At 40.7% G+C, this 13,213-nt stretch overlaps 1 long non-coding RNA gene across 2 annotated transcripts in view; it reads right to left on the bottom strand.

Moving 5' to 3' along the window:
- Nucleotides 1-415: 415 nt before the first annotated feature.
- The window catches only part of LOC102548571 (uncharacterized), a 32,884-nt gene continuing 20,086 nt past the window's right edge, over nt 416-13,213 (bottom strand). The window contains exons 1-3 of one of the 2 annotated variants that reach the window (XR_005500709.2): nt 11,321-11,637; nt 2,812-2,872; nt 416-2,520 (exon numbers count right to left, since the gene is read on the bottom strand). This is a non-coding gene — a long non-coding RNA (uncharacterized LOC102548571). Of the gene's footprint in view, nt 2,521-2,811; nt 2,873-11,320; nt 11,638-13,213 lie in introns of those variants that run through there. The other variant, XR_590934.4, reaches the window with a different exon arrangement.

The raw sequence follows: 13,213 nt of genomic DNA, 5'->3' as shown, positions 1-13,213 counted from the left end.
TTGTTTGGGGTTTTTCTCTTCCTTTTGTTATTTTTTAGCAACTCAATTAAGTCCATTCTGTACTGTCCATATGTGCATGGGTCATGGGACAGGCACTAGAGTAAGAGGAACAAACCAGTGGCCATATCCTTAAAGAAGACTGATTCTCCTGCCCTCAACAACCATCCACTATCAATAGCTCCTTAGTCTCAGGTGGAGCCTGTAGTAATTTGAACGATGGTATCCTTCCCACGCTTTTGTATTTAAATACTTGGTTCCTAGCTGGTGGAACTAATTGGGAAGGATTAGGAGATATGGCTCTGTTGAAGGAGGTGTGTCACCAAAGGCAGGCTTTGAGTTCTCTCTCTCTCTCTCTCTCTCTCTCTCTCTCTCTCTCTCTCTCTCTCTCTCTCTCTCTCCTTCTCTGCCCCTGTTGTGTCTGAAGATGTAAGCTCTCAACTACTGCTCCAGTAACGTACCTTCTCGTGTGTTGCCATGCCTCCCACCATGAAGGTCATGGACACCCACCCTCTGAAACTGTAAGTCACAAATAAACTCTTCTGTAAGTTGCCTTGGTCATGGTGTCATATTACAGCAATAGAAAAATAAATAAGCAGACCTCATAAGTATCCATATACACCCAACTATTCTGGGATTTGGTTTTTGTTTTTTGGGTTTTTTGTTTGTTTGTTTGTTTTGGGTTTTTTTTGTTTCGTTTTGTTTTGGTTTTGTTTTTCTTTTTTGTTTTTTGTTTGTTTGTTTGTTTGTTTGTTTTTTGCTTGATCTTGTGCAGGTTTTATTCAGGGAGCCACAGCTGCTATGAGTTCATGGGTAAAAGAACCCACATCCAGATGACTTCAAGTCACAGCAGCCCTCCCCATCCTCCATCTTTTGCATTCTTATGACCTCTTCATTAAGATGTTCTCTGAGCCTTGGCAGTGGTAGGAATATTTAATGAAGGTGTCTTGTTTAGCTAGATATGGTGGCACATCCCTTTAATCTCAGCACTCAAGAGGCAGAGGCAGGCAGATCTGCCTCTGGTAGGATAATCTGGTCCACATTTCAAGTCCTAGACCAGACAGAGCTATACAATGAGATCCTGTCTCAAAATTAAACAATGACAATATCCTATTTAGGGAAGAACACTCACAGCCATTTACTCTTTCTTTATTTAAACATTTTATTTTTGATTAATTCATATAATAGTATTATATTTCCATAATTTCTATCTCTTCCTATTCCCTTTTCACTTCCTACCATTTCCCCAACTATCTCTTAAACACATAACCTCCTCTTCAATAATTCTTATTATTATATACATTTGTACACATACACATATGTACACATACACACACACACACACACACACACACACACACACACACACACACACATCCTACTGAGTCCATTTAGTGTTGTTCTTCTGTACATGTGTTTAGGAACTTCACTTGCTCTTTGACCAGTTATGAGCCTCTACATTCTCTATTGTACAGTCACCAAGGCTCAGACTAGTCCAGCTCTATAGGGAAAAACATAAATATTTAGAAGTTATTTTGACAGCATGGCCATTTTACAAAAGGAAGAAACTATGGTTTAATATTCCTGATGAAAGCTGATAAAAATTACTTTTTCTTTTCTTTTTTTTCTCTTTAGCATTTTACTATATGCTAGTCTTCACTAGGACCTTTTTATGCATACATTTCCTCAATTTTCTTCCCATGACCCTTTCCTATTTCTCCTTTCCTTCCCTCTGTTCCTTCTTCTAGATAGTGCCCTTCTACTTTGCTTTCTTATGCACAGACATTTTGAACGTAACTTCCAGATATGAGAGAAAGCATGTGACATTTGCTGTTCGGAGTCTAGTGTTTGACATGATTTCCACTTCAAGCCTTTTTGGTGGTTTGTTTTCTTGTAGGTTTCCTTGTGGAACTGTGATAATTTTTTGTCATGTTGTTGTTGATTCTCTTCTAATTAACTCCATTGCACACATGTGTCACAGTATCTTCTTCACCCATTAATCCACTGGTAGGCATGTAGCTTGATGATCTAACGTGGGTTTTGTGAGTGGTACCATGAAGACCGTGGATATGAACGGGGTAGGGAAGGAGAGATATCTCTGGATTTCTGTCAGTTGAGCATATAAAGCACTGTATATAAAGCACTCAGCAAAACATTTCACCATGTGCAAGAAAGCAATTAGTAATCCACATCTACTTATGAATCCTGTGTTTTAACACAATGAGATCTTTTTATGCATATTACTTTTGCAAAATGTTCAGCATGGTCTTTCGGTTAGTTATCTATTAGAATCCATAAAAGTAACCTACACATAGGGAATGTCTTCCGGTCTTTTGGTTTGATTTGAACAATCTTTTCTTTAGCTTCTTAGTGTATATAGTTTCATGCACGTTTAAGACTCTTTCTTGGGTTTTGGAACACTTGCAAAAGCGGAGTCAGGCCTGAGAACTCTTGTTAAAACTTAAGGCACTGCCAAATTTAAGGAAGGCTCTTGCTGACTCTGCCTCACAGCTGCCAGATGCACTGGTTGGCATGTGGAAAGAAAAACATGAAATTATGAAATAAGCTGCTTTGGAGACCAGAAGAGAGTTGAGGTTTGCTCTTCTAGAATGCTTATGTCTAGGGACCCTCCATACCCCAAGCCCCAGACAGGTTGACTGCATTAGATAAGCTGACAGGATACTCCAGTAAGGTACAGAGGTGACCAGAAAGTCAGCTCTGGAAGCCCCCTGCACCATCACTACCACCAAAAAGCAGCTTTTACCTTTGGAAGCTTTGTTCATTGAGCTTTTTTTATAAAACGCATGAACTCACCGGAGATTCTCAACCTGAAGTTCTTACGATGAAAGAGTTCTGGTCTTTTCCAGAGAAAGTTCTGATGGGAGAAAGAGAAAAGCTCAAGTCAGTACCTGATACGTGGCAATGGAGGCTGGGGGATAAATAAATAAGTGGGGTGCTGAAGGATGAAGCTTTAAAACTGCACAGTTGCATCCATTTACCTCTGAGTGTACTTGGGCAATGGATGGAAGCCATGTCCCAATAGAGCTGGGGTTGGGCTATTACAAACCCCAAAGGTATGAGAAAAACCTGCATTTTAACAGAGCATCAGGATATTTCCCAGATGTGTGCAGGATAAAGTTTCCTCCATTTGGAAAGCAACTACTGTTACCTGATGGCATGTGGGAAGAAGCAGGGTGGCAGGGAGATTATAGTCTCTCACCCATTTACAGCAGTGACAGACTTTCTTTCTTCTAATAGTACTGTTACCATGTCAGGTCACCTTAAGTCATTGCCAGGCATCCACTATGAGCAGAGTGTAGCACAGAAAGCTGCCAGACAGAATTCTGCAGGGAGCTCGGAGTGTTTGGGCAGTAGTTGCTGTCTGAGAGCATTTCATTGCAGAATGTGGAGAAGCCAGGGACAGGAAGACATAGAAAACCACCCTCACCCCATTCCCAAAGGGTCACTTGGCTGTGAAATTGGAAAAAGAGAAGCACATGTAATACCACAGGCTAGCTGAGTGCAACTTACTTGCCAACCAACTTTTTTTTTCCCTCTTTTTTTTCTTTTCTTTTTATTAACTTGAGTATTTCTTATATACATTTCGAGTGTTATTCCCTTTCCCGGTATCTGGGCAAACATCCCCCTCCCCCCTCCCCTTCCTTATGGGTGTTCCCCTCCCAACCCTCCCCCCATTGCCGCCCTACCCCAACAGTCTAGTTCACTGGGGGTTCAGTCTTAGCAGGACCCAGGGCTTCCCCTTCCACTGGTGCTCTTAATAGGATATTCATTGCTACCTATGAGGTCAGAGTCCAGGGTCAGTCCTTGTATAGTCTTTAGGTAGTGGCTTAGTCCCTGGAAGCTCTGGTTGCTTGGCATTGTTGTACATATGGGGTCTCGAGCCCCTTCAAGCTCTTCCAGTTCTTTCTCTGATTCCTTCAACAGGGGTCCTATTCTCAGTTCAGTGTTTTGCTGCTGGCATTCGCCTCTGTATTTGCTGTATTCTGGCTGTGTCTCTCAGGAGCGATCTTCATCCGGCTCCTGTCGGTCTGCACTTCTTTGCTTCATCCATCTTGTCTAATTGGGTGGCTGTATAAGTATGGGCCACATGTGGGGCAGGCCCTGAATGGGTGTTCCTTCAGTCTCTGTTTTAATCTTTGCCTCTCTCTTCCCTGCCAAGGGTATTCTAGTTCCCCTTTTAAAGAAGGAGTAAAGCATTCACATTTTGATCATCCGTCTTGAGTTTCATTTGTTCTAGGCACCTAGGGTAATTCAAGCATTTGGGCTAATAGCCACTTATCAATGAGTGCATACCATGTATGTCTTTCTGTGATTGGGTTAGCTCACTCAGGATGATGTTTTCCAGTTCCAACCATTTGCCTACGAATTTCATAAACTCGTTGTTTTTGATAGCTGAGTAATATTCCATTGTGTAGATGTACCACATTTTCTGTATCCATTCCTCTGTTGAAGGGCATCTGGGTTCTTTCCAGCTTCTGGCTATTATAAATAAGGCTGCAATGAACATAGTGGAGCACGTGTCTTTTTTATATGTTGAGGCATCTTTTGGGTATATGCCCAAGAGAGGTATAGCTGGGTCCTCAGGCAGTTCAATGTCCAATTTTCTGAGGATCCTCCAGACTGATTTCCAGAATGGTTGTACCAGTTTGCAATCCCACCAACAATGGAGGAGTGTTCCTCTTTCTCCACATCCTCGCCAGCATCTGTTGTCCCCTGAGTTTTTGATCTTAGCCATTCTCACTGGTGTGAGGTGAAATCTCAGGGTTGTTTTGATTTCCATTTCCCTTATGACTAAAGATGTTGAACATTTCTTTAGGTGTTTCTCAGCCATTCGGCATTCCTCAGCTGTGAATTCTTTGTTTAGCTCTGAACCCCATTTTTTAATAGGGTTATTTGTTTCCCTGCGGTCTAACTTCTTGAGTTCTTTGTATATTTTGGATATAAGACCTCTATCTGTTGTAGGATTGGTAAAGATCTTTTCCCAATCTGTTGGTTGCCGTTTTGTCCTAACCACAGTATCCTTTGCCTTACAGAAGCTTTGCAGTTTTATGAGATCCCATTTGTCGATTCTTGATCTTAGAGCGTAAGCCATTGGTGTTTTGTATAGGAAATTTTTTCCAGTGCCCATGTGTTCCAGATGCTTCCCTAGTTTTTCTTCTATTAGTTTGAGTGTGTCTGGTTTGATGTGGAGGTCCTTGATCCACTTGGACTTAAGCTTTGTACAGGGTGATAAGCATGGATCGATCTGCATTCTTCTACATGTTGACCTCCAGTTGAACCAGCACCATTTGCTGAAAATGCTATCTTTTTTCCATTTGATGGTTTTGGCTGCTTTGTCAAAAATCAAGTGATCATAGGTGTGTGGGTTCATTTCTGGGTCTTCAATTCTATTCCATTGGTCTATCTGTCTATCTCTGTACCAATACCATGCAGTTTTTATCACTATTGCTCTGTAATACTGCTTGAGTTCAGGGATAGTGATCCCCCCTGAAGTCCTTTTATTGTTGAGGATAGCTTTAGCTATCCTGGGTTTTTTGTTATTCCAGATGAATTTGCAAATTGTTCTGTCTAACTCTTTGAAGAATTGGATTGGTATTTTGATGGGGATTGCATTGAATCTGTAGATTGCTTTTGGTAAAATGGCCATTTTTACTATATTAATCCTGCCAATCCATGAGCATGGGAGATCTTTCCATCTTCTGAGGTCTTCTTCAATTTCCTTCTTCAGTGTCTTGAAGTTCTTATTGTACAGATCTTTTACTTGCTTTGTTAAAGTCACACCGAGGTACTTTATATTATTTGGATCTATTATGAAGGGTGTCGTTTCCCTAATTTCTTTCTCGACTTGTTTCTCTTTTGTATAGAGGAAGGCAACTGATTTATTTGAGTTAATTTTATACCCAGCCACTTTGCTGAAGTTGTTAATCAGCTTTAGTAGTTCTCTGGTGGAACTTTTGGGATCACTTAAATATACTATCATATCATCTGCAAATAGTGATATTTTGACCTCTTCTTTCCCGATCTGTATCCCCTTGACCTCCTTTTGTTGTCTGATTGCTCTAGCTAGTACTTCAAGAACTATATTGAATAAGTAGGGAGAGAGTGGGCAGCCTTGTCTAGTCCCTGATTTTAGTGGGATTGCTTCAAGTTTCTCTCCATTTAGTTTAATGTTAGCAACTGGTTTGCTGTATATGGCTTTTACTATGTTCAGGTATGGGCCTTGAATTCCTATTCTTTCCAGGACTTTTATCATGAAGGGGTATTGAGTTTTGTCAAATGTTTCTCAACGTCTAATGAAATGATCATGTGGTTTTGTTCTTTCAGTTTGTTTATATAATGGATCACGTTGATGGTTTTCTGTATATTAAACCATCCCTGCATGCCTGGGATGAAGCCTACTTGGTCATGGTGGAGATTGTTTTGATGTGCTCTTGGATTCGATTTGCCAGAATTTTGTTGAGTATTTTTGCATCGATATTCATAAGGGAAATTGGTCTGAAGTTCTCTTTCTTTGTTGTGTCTTTGTGTGGTTTAGGTATAAGAGTAATTGTTGCTTCGTAGAAGGTATTCAGTAGTGATCCATCAGTTTCAATTTTGTGGAATAGTTTAGATAATATTGGTATGAGGTCTTTTATGAAGGTTTGATAGAATTCTGCACTAAACCCGTCTGGACCTGGGCTCTTTTTGGTTGGGAGACCTTTAATGACTGCTTCTATTTCCTTAGGAGTTATGGGGTTGTTTAACTGGTTTATCTGTTCCTGATTTAACTTCGGTACCTGGTATCTGTCTAGGAAATTGTCCATTTCCTGAAGATTTTCAAGTTTTGTTGAATATAGGTTTTTATAGTAAGATCTGATGATTTTTTGAATTTCCTCTGAATCTGTTGTTATGTCTCCCTTTTCATTTCTGATTTTGTTAATTTGGACACATTCTCTGTGTCCTCTCATTAGTCTGGCTAAGGGTTTATCTATCTTGTTGATTTTCTCAAAGAACCAACTTTTGGTTCTGTTGATTCTTTCTATGGTCCTTTTTGTTTCTACTTGGTTGATTTCAGCTCTGAGTTTGATTATTTCCTGCCTTCTACTCCTCCTGGGTGTATTTGCTTCTTTTTGTTCTAGAGCTTTTAGGTGTGCTGTCAAGCTGCTGACATATGCTCTTTCCTGTTTCTTTCTGCAGGCACTCAGCGCTATGAGTTTTCCTCTTAGCACAGCTTTCATTGTGTCCCATAAGTTTGGGTATGTTGTACCTTCATTTTCATTAAATTCTAAAAAGTCTTTAATTTCTTTCTTTATTTCTTCCTTGACCAGGTTTTCATTGAGTAGAGCATTGTTCAATTTCCAAGTATATGTGGGCATTCTTCCTTGATTGTTATTGAAGACCAGTTTTAGGCCATGGTGGTCCGATAGCACGCATGGGATTATTTCTATCTTTCTGTACCTGTTGAGGCCCGTTTTTTGACCAATTATATGGTCGATTTTGGAGAAAGTACCATGAGGAGCTGAGAAGAAGGTATATCCTTTTGCTTTAGGATAGAATGTTCTATAAATATCCGTTAAGTCCATTTGTCTCATGACTTCTCTTAGTGTGTCTATGTCTCTGTTTAATTTCTGTTTCCATGATCTGTCCATTGATGAGAGTGGGGTGTTGAAATCTCCCACTATTATTGTGTGAGGTGCAATGTGTGTTTTGAGCTTTAGTAAGGTTTCTTTTACGTATGTAGGTGCCCTTGTATTTGGGGCATAGATATTTAGGATTGAGAGTTCATCTTGGTGGATTTTTCCTTTGATGATTATGAAGTGTCCTTCCTTATCTTTTTTGATGACTTTTAATTGAAAATTGATTTTATTTGATATTAGAATGGCTACTCCAGCTTGCTTCTTCTGACCATTTGCTTGGAAAATTGTTTTCCAGCCTTTCACTCTGAGGTAATGTCTGTCTTTGTCTCTGAGGTGTGTTTCCTGTAGGCAGCAGAATGCAGGGTCCTCGTTGCGTATCAAGTTTGTTAATCTATGTCTTTTTATTGGGGAGTTGAGGCCATTGATGTTGAGAGATATTAAGGAATAGTGATTATTGCTTCCCGTTATATTCATATTTGGATGTGAGGTTATGTTAGTGTGCTTTCATTCTCTTTGTTTTGTTGCCAAGACGATTAGTTTCTTGCTTCTTCTAGGGTATAGCTTGCCTCCTTATGTTGGACTTTACCATTTATTATCCTTTGTAGTGCTGGATTTGTAGAAAGATATTGTGTTAATTTGGTTTTGTCATGGAATATCTTGGTTTCTCCATCTATGTTAATTGAGAGTTTTGCAGGATACAGTAACCTGGGCTGGCATTTGTGTTCTCTTAGGGTCTGTATGACATCAGTCCAGGATCTTCTGGCCTTCATAGTTTCTGGTGAGAAGTCTGGTGTGATTCTGATAGGTCTCCCTTTATATGTTACTTGACCTTTTCCCCTTACTGCTTTTAATATTCTTTCTTTATTTTGTGCGTTTGGTGTTTTGACTATTATGTGCCGGGAGGTGTTTCTTTTCTGGTCCAATCTATTTGGAGTTCTGTAGGCTTCTTGTATGCCTATGGGTATCTCTTTTTTTAGGTTAGGGAAGTTTTCTTCTATGATTTTGTTGAAGATATTTACTGGTCCTTTGAGCTGGGAGTCTTCACTCTCTTCTATACCTATTATCCTTAAGTTTGATCTTCTCATTGAGTCCTGGATTTCCTGTATGTTTTGGACCAGTAGCTTTTTCCGCTTTACATTATCTTTGACAGTTGAGTCAATGATTTCTATGGAATCTTCTGCTCCTGAGATTCTCTCTTCCATCTCTTGTATTCTGTTGGTGAAGCTTGTATCTACAGCTCCTTGTCTCTTCTTTTGGTTTTCTATATCCAGGGTTGTTTCCATGTGTTCTTTCTTGATTGCTTCTATTTCCATTTTTAATTCCTTCAACTGTTTGATTGTGTTTTCCTGGAATTCTTTCAGGGATTTTTGCGATTCCTCTCTGTAGGCTTCTACTTGTTTATTAATGTTTTCCTGTGTTTCCCTAAGGGAGTTCTTCACGTCTTTCTTGAAGTCCTCCAGCATCATGATCAAATATGATTTTGAAACTAGATCTTGCTTTTCTGGTGTGTTTGGATATTCCATGTTTGTTTTGGTGGGAGAATTGGGCTCCGATGATGCCATGTAGTCTTGGTTTCTGTTGCTTGTGTTCCTGCGCTTGCCTCTCTCCATCAGATTATCTCTAGTATTACTTTGTTCTGCTATTTCTGACAGTGGCTAGACTGTCCTATAAGCCTGTGTGTCAGGAGTGCTGTAGACCTGTTTTCCTCTCTTTCAGTCAGTTATGGGGACAGAGTGTTCTGCTTTCGGGCGTGTAGTTTTTCCTCTGTACAGGTCTTCAGCTGTTCCTGTGGGCCTGTGTCTTGAGTTCACCAGGCACCTTTCTTGAAGCAGAAAAGTTGGTCTTACCTGTGGTCCCGAGGCTCAAGTTCGCTCGTGGGGTGCTGCCCACGGGCTCTCTGCAGCGGCAGCAACCAGGAAGATATGCGCCGCCCCTTCCAGGAGCTTCAGTGCACCAGGGTTCCGGATGGCCTTTGGTGTTTTCCTCTGGTGTCCGAGATGTATGTACAGAGAGCAGTCTCTTCTGGTTTCCCAGGCTTGTCTGCCTCTCTGAAGGTTTAGCTCTCCCTCCCATGGGATTTGGGTGCAGAGAACTGTTTATCTGGTCTGTTTCCTTCACGTTCCGGGCGGTGTCTCAGGCAGGGGTCCTGCCGCTCCTGGGCCCTCCCCCACGGGAGCCCAGAGGCCTTATACAGTTTCCTCTTGGGCCAGGGATGTGGGCAGGGGTGGGCAGTGTTGGTGGTCTCTTCCGCTCTGCAGCCTCAGGAGTGCCCACCTGACCAGGCGGTGAGGTCTCTTTCCCACGGGGTCTGGGAGCAGAGAGCTGCTGCGGGCCGGGATCCGCTGGTGTGGGACTTCCGGTAAACTCAGGACGTGCCTGGTCCTAGGGTAATTCTGCCTCTGTGTGTCCCGATTTCACCAGGCAGCTTTCTTGCAGCAGACAAGTTGGTCTTACCTGTGGTCCCAAGGCTCAAGTTTGCTCGCGGGGTGCTGCCCACGGGCTCTCTGCGGCGGCAGCAACCAGGAAGACCTGTCCCAACTTTTTTTTTAACAGAACCTCTCTGATCAGAATTCATTTGAATTTGGATTATTGAATAACCCCCCAAAAGCAGATGAGACTATTTATAACACATTCATATATTCAAACAAGTAGGTAAATAGCAAACTATTGTTTCAGTTAGTTACATATATTTCAGTGTTTGTAAATATGGCTCTAATAAAAACCCCAAAATGACATTTTTCCAAGAACATTGCTTATACACTCAATTAAGCAACCCAAGTATTGTTATAATTATTTGTTTCAGTATGAAAATTCATCTTTGAATTTGAAAATGCATTTATTAAATGCACCCTGTATTAGATAGATCCCTTCCAAGTTTGCAGACTCTTTCTAAAGGAAGTTTCTGGCTCAAGCTCTGTGGAAGAAACCAATTCAGACCATTGGTCACCACTCTTCACATTAGAATCAAGGCAGGAATTTTAAACCGTATCACTCTCAAGGCCCTAGAGATTCTAATTCTAAAGTTCTAACGAATCTTGGTGGGTGTCTAATTTTTGTAGGTGTTGCAGAATATTCTGCTTTTTAGTCAGAACTGAGCACCACTGTTGTAGATCATTCCATAAGCAGGGAAGGACATACACTATGACCCTGTCTCCATCCCTCACATACAATCAAATGGATTGATTAGTTGCAGTGACCTTTGTTAGGATGCTCAAGACCATCCCTGTACGCAGAGACTTTCTAGAGCTCTCAGAACTTAGCACAGTTGGACTCGTGGCCAAGATCGTTTATAGCGATGTAATTACAAAGGCACACTGTCAGATCCTAATGGAAAGAGAGGCTGAATCTGCTCTCTGACTGGTGTGTGCCAAAATTCCAGATTCCTTGAAATAAACTATGTTTCACACATAAATCAGGTTACTTGTATAAGCATTGTGGGCACAGAGAAGCACCATTCTCAGCCCTGGGAGTAGTGGGATCACCTAGCAGAAGCCAAGTCTGAGGCAGATGGCACAAAGTGGGCAGTGGGGGGAACACATTGGTTAAACTCATAACTTCTCAGGAATCTGGCTTGAGGAAGATGGAGAGCTCAGATGACTGACTTTGAGAAAAGTTACGAGACACAAAGAGTAACAGCCATTGAGAACATGGTTACCAGCCCTGCCAGTCCCAGGTGAAGTTATTACCAACACAAACTCTTCATCTCAGTCACTTCTGTTGCAAAGAAGTTGGGCTCCTGCACTGTGGATAACTGCAGGCCCTTCATAGCTGTTATCTTTCCGAAGTCTGTTGTCACTCCCAGAAGATATTAATATTCACCAGGCTGTGGGTCTGTGACTGTGCAATAAACAAATAGTAGAGCATTCTCAGAGTTGCTCATGTTTGCGGACTAACATCACATGCTTCTAAAGAACAGGAAGTTACGCTCAAGATCTGAACTTTGGAGTCTCTGGGACAAATCAGCAAATACGCTGTTTGCTAGTTACTTAAAAGGCAATTTAATCTTCAGTCACTCATTTTGAAAACAGCAGAATTCTCAAAAGAAGAAAAGACCCAAAATAATAATAATAATAAAAATAGACGAAAAGTATCTGCTAAATTATATTTCAGGAAGAGAGATAAGCCCAGCTTAGTGCAATATGCCTCTAATGACAGAAGTCAAGAAGCCAGGGCTGAGGCAGGAGGATTGCTATTTTCTCCAGGCTGGCCTAAGAGACATAGCCTGAGAGAGAGAGAGAGAGAGAGAGAGAGAGAGAGAGAGAGAGAGAGAGAGAGAGAGAATTTGAAGAGATAATGAGAGACCTCACACATATAACCAATGCAATGGTCAGCATCCCACCCAAAAAGGCCTGTGCAGAGATATGTGTCAAAAATAAACAATTACGCTTCAACACAAAGAGTAGGGTATATAAGTCTGCAGGAATCAAAGAATGTGTTAGATGGGCAAGTACACATTGGACATTTGTAAAAATAATGTTGCTTCTGGAGAGAGAAATTTAGGTGGAATAAAACTAAAACACTAGAAGTTAGGGAAGGTGATTAAGACTAAAAAATTCTGAAGTAATTGTTTTGTCCAAGAAAAAAAATAGGTTGGGATAATGCTAGGCTTAATTCATAAAGGCATCTACCACTGAGCTTGACACCGGAGCTAACACTCAGAAAGTGCATGATGGAAGGAGAGGATCATCCCCTAAACTTGTTCTCTGACCTCTGCTAGCATGACATAAAGTGCACACTTGAGCTCATGCACACATGCACACGTATGCACACATATGCATCCATGCACACAAAGAGAAAGTGCACACAAACACAAACCATGTGCTCACGTGCAAATAAATAAATATATTTAACAAATTCATTCTCTTTTAAAAAAGTAAATATATTAATTTTAATTCAGAATATAATTTTTAATCTAAGTTAACACTATTGGAACAAGATTACAATCTTAAACTCTAAAGAAGATAAAGAAAACTAAAATCCTTTAAAACAAATTGGCGTTTTTCTCTATAAAAGGTAAATAGCAAATATTTCTGTCTTTGTGAGCCACACGGTATCTGTTTCAACAAGTCTACCACTGCTATACACTACACTGTACCACACTGTACCACATTACACTACACTGTACCATACTACACTACACTGTACCATATTACACTACACTGTACCATATTACACTACACTGTACCATACTACACTACACTGTACCATATTACACCACACTGTACCATATTACACTACACTGTACCACATTACACTACACTGTACCACATTACACTACACTGTACCATATTACACTACACTGTACCACATTACACCACACTGTACCACACTGTACCACATTACACTACACTGTACCATATTACACCACACTGTACCACATTACACTACACTGTACCACATTACACTACACTGTACCATATTACACCACACTGTACCACATTACACTACACTGTACCACATTACACTACACTGTACCATATTACACTACACTGTACCATATTACACTACACTGTACCACACTGTACCACATTACACTACACTGTACCATATTACACCACACTGTACCACATTACACTACA

The sequence above is a fragment of the Rattus norvegicus genome, chromosome 2, assembly GCF_036323735.1.
Source record: "Rattus norvegicus strain BN/NHsdMcwi chromosome 2, GRCr8, whole genome shotgun sequence".
Lineage (NCBI taxonomy): Eukaryota > Metazoa > Chordata > Mammalia > Rodentia > Muridae > Rattus > Rattus norvegicus.
The sequence above is the reverse complement of the archived record's forward strand: the minus strand, read 5'-3'. Positions and strand labels throughout refer to the sequence as shown.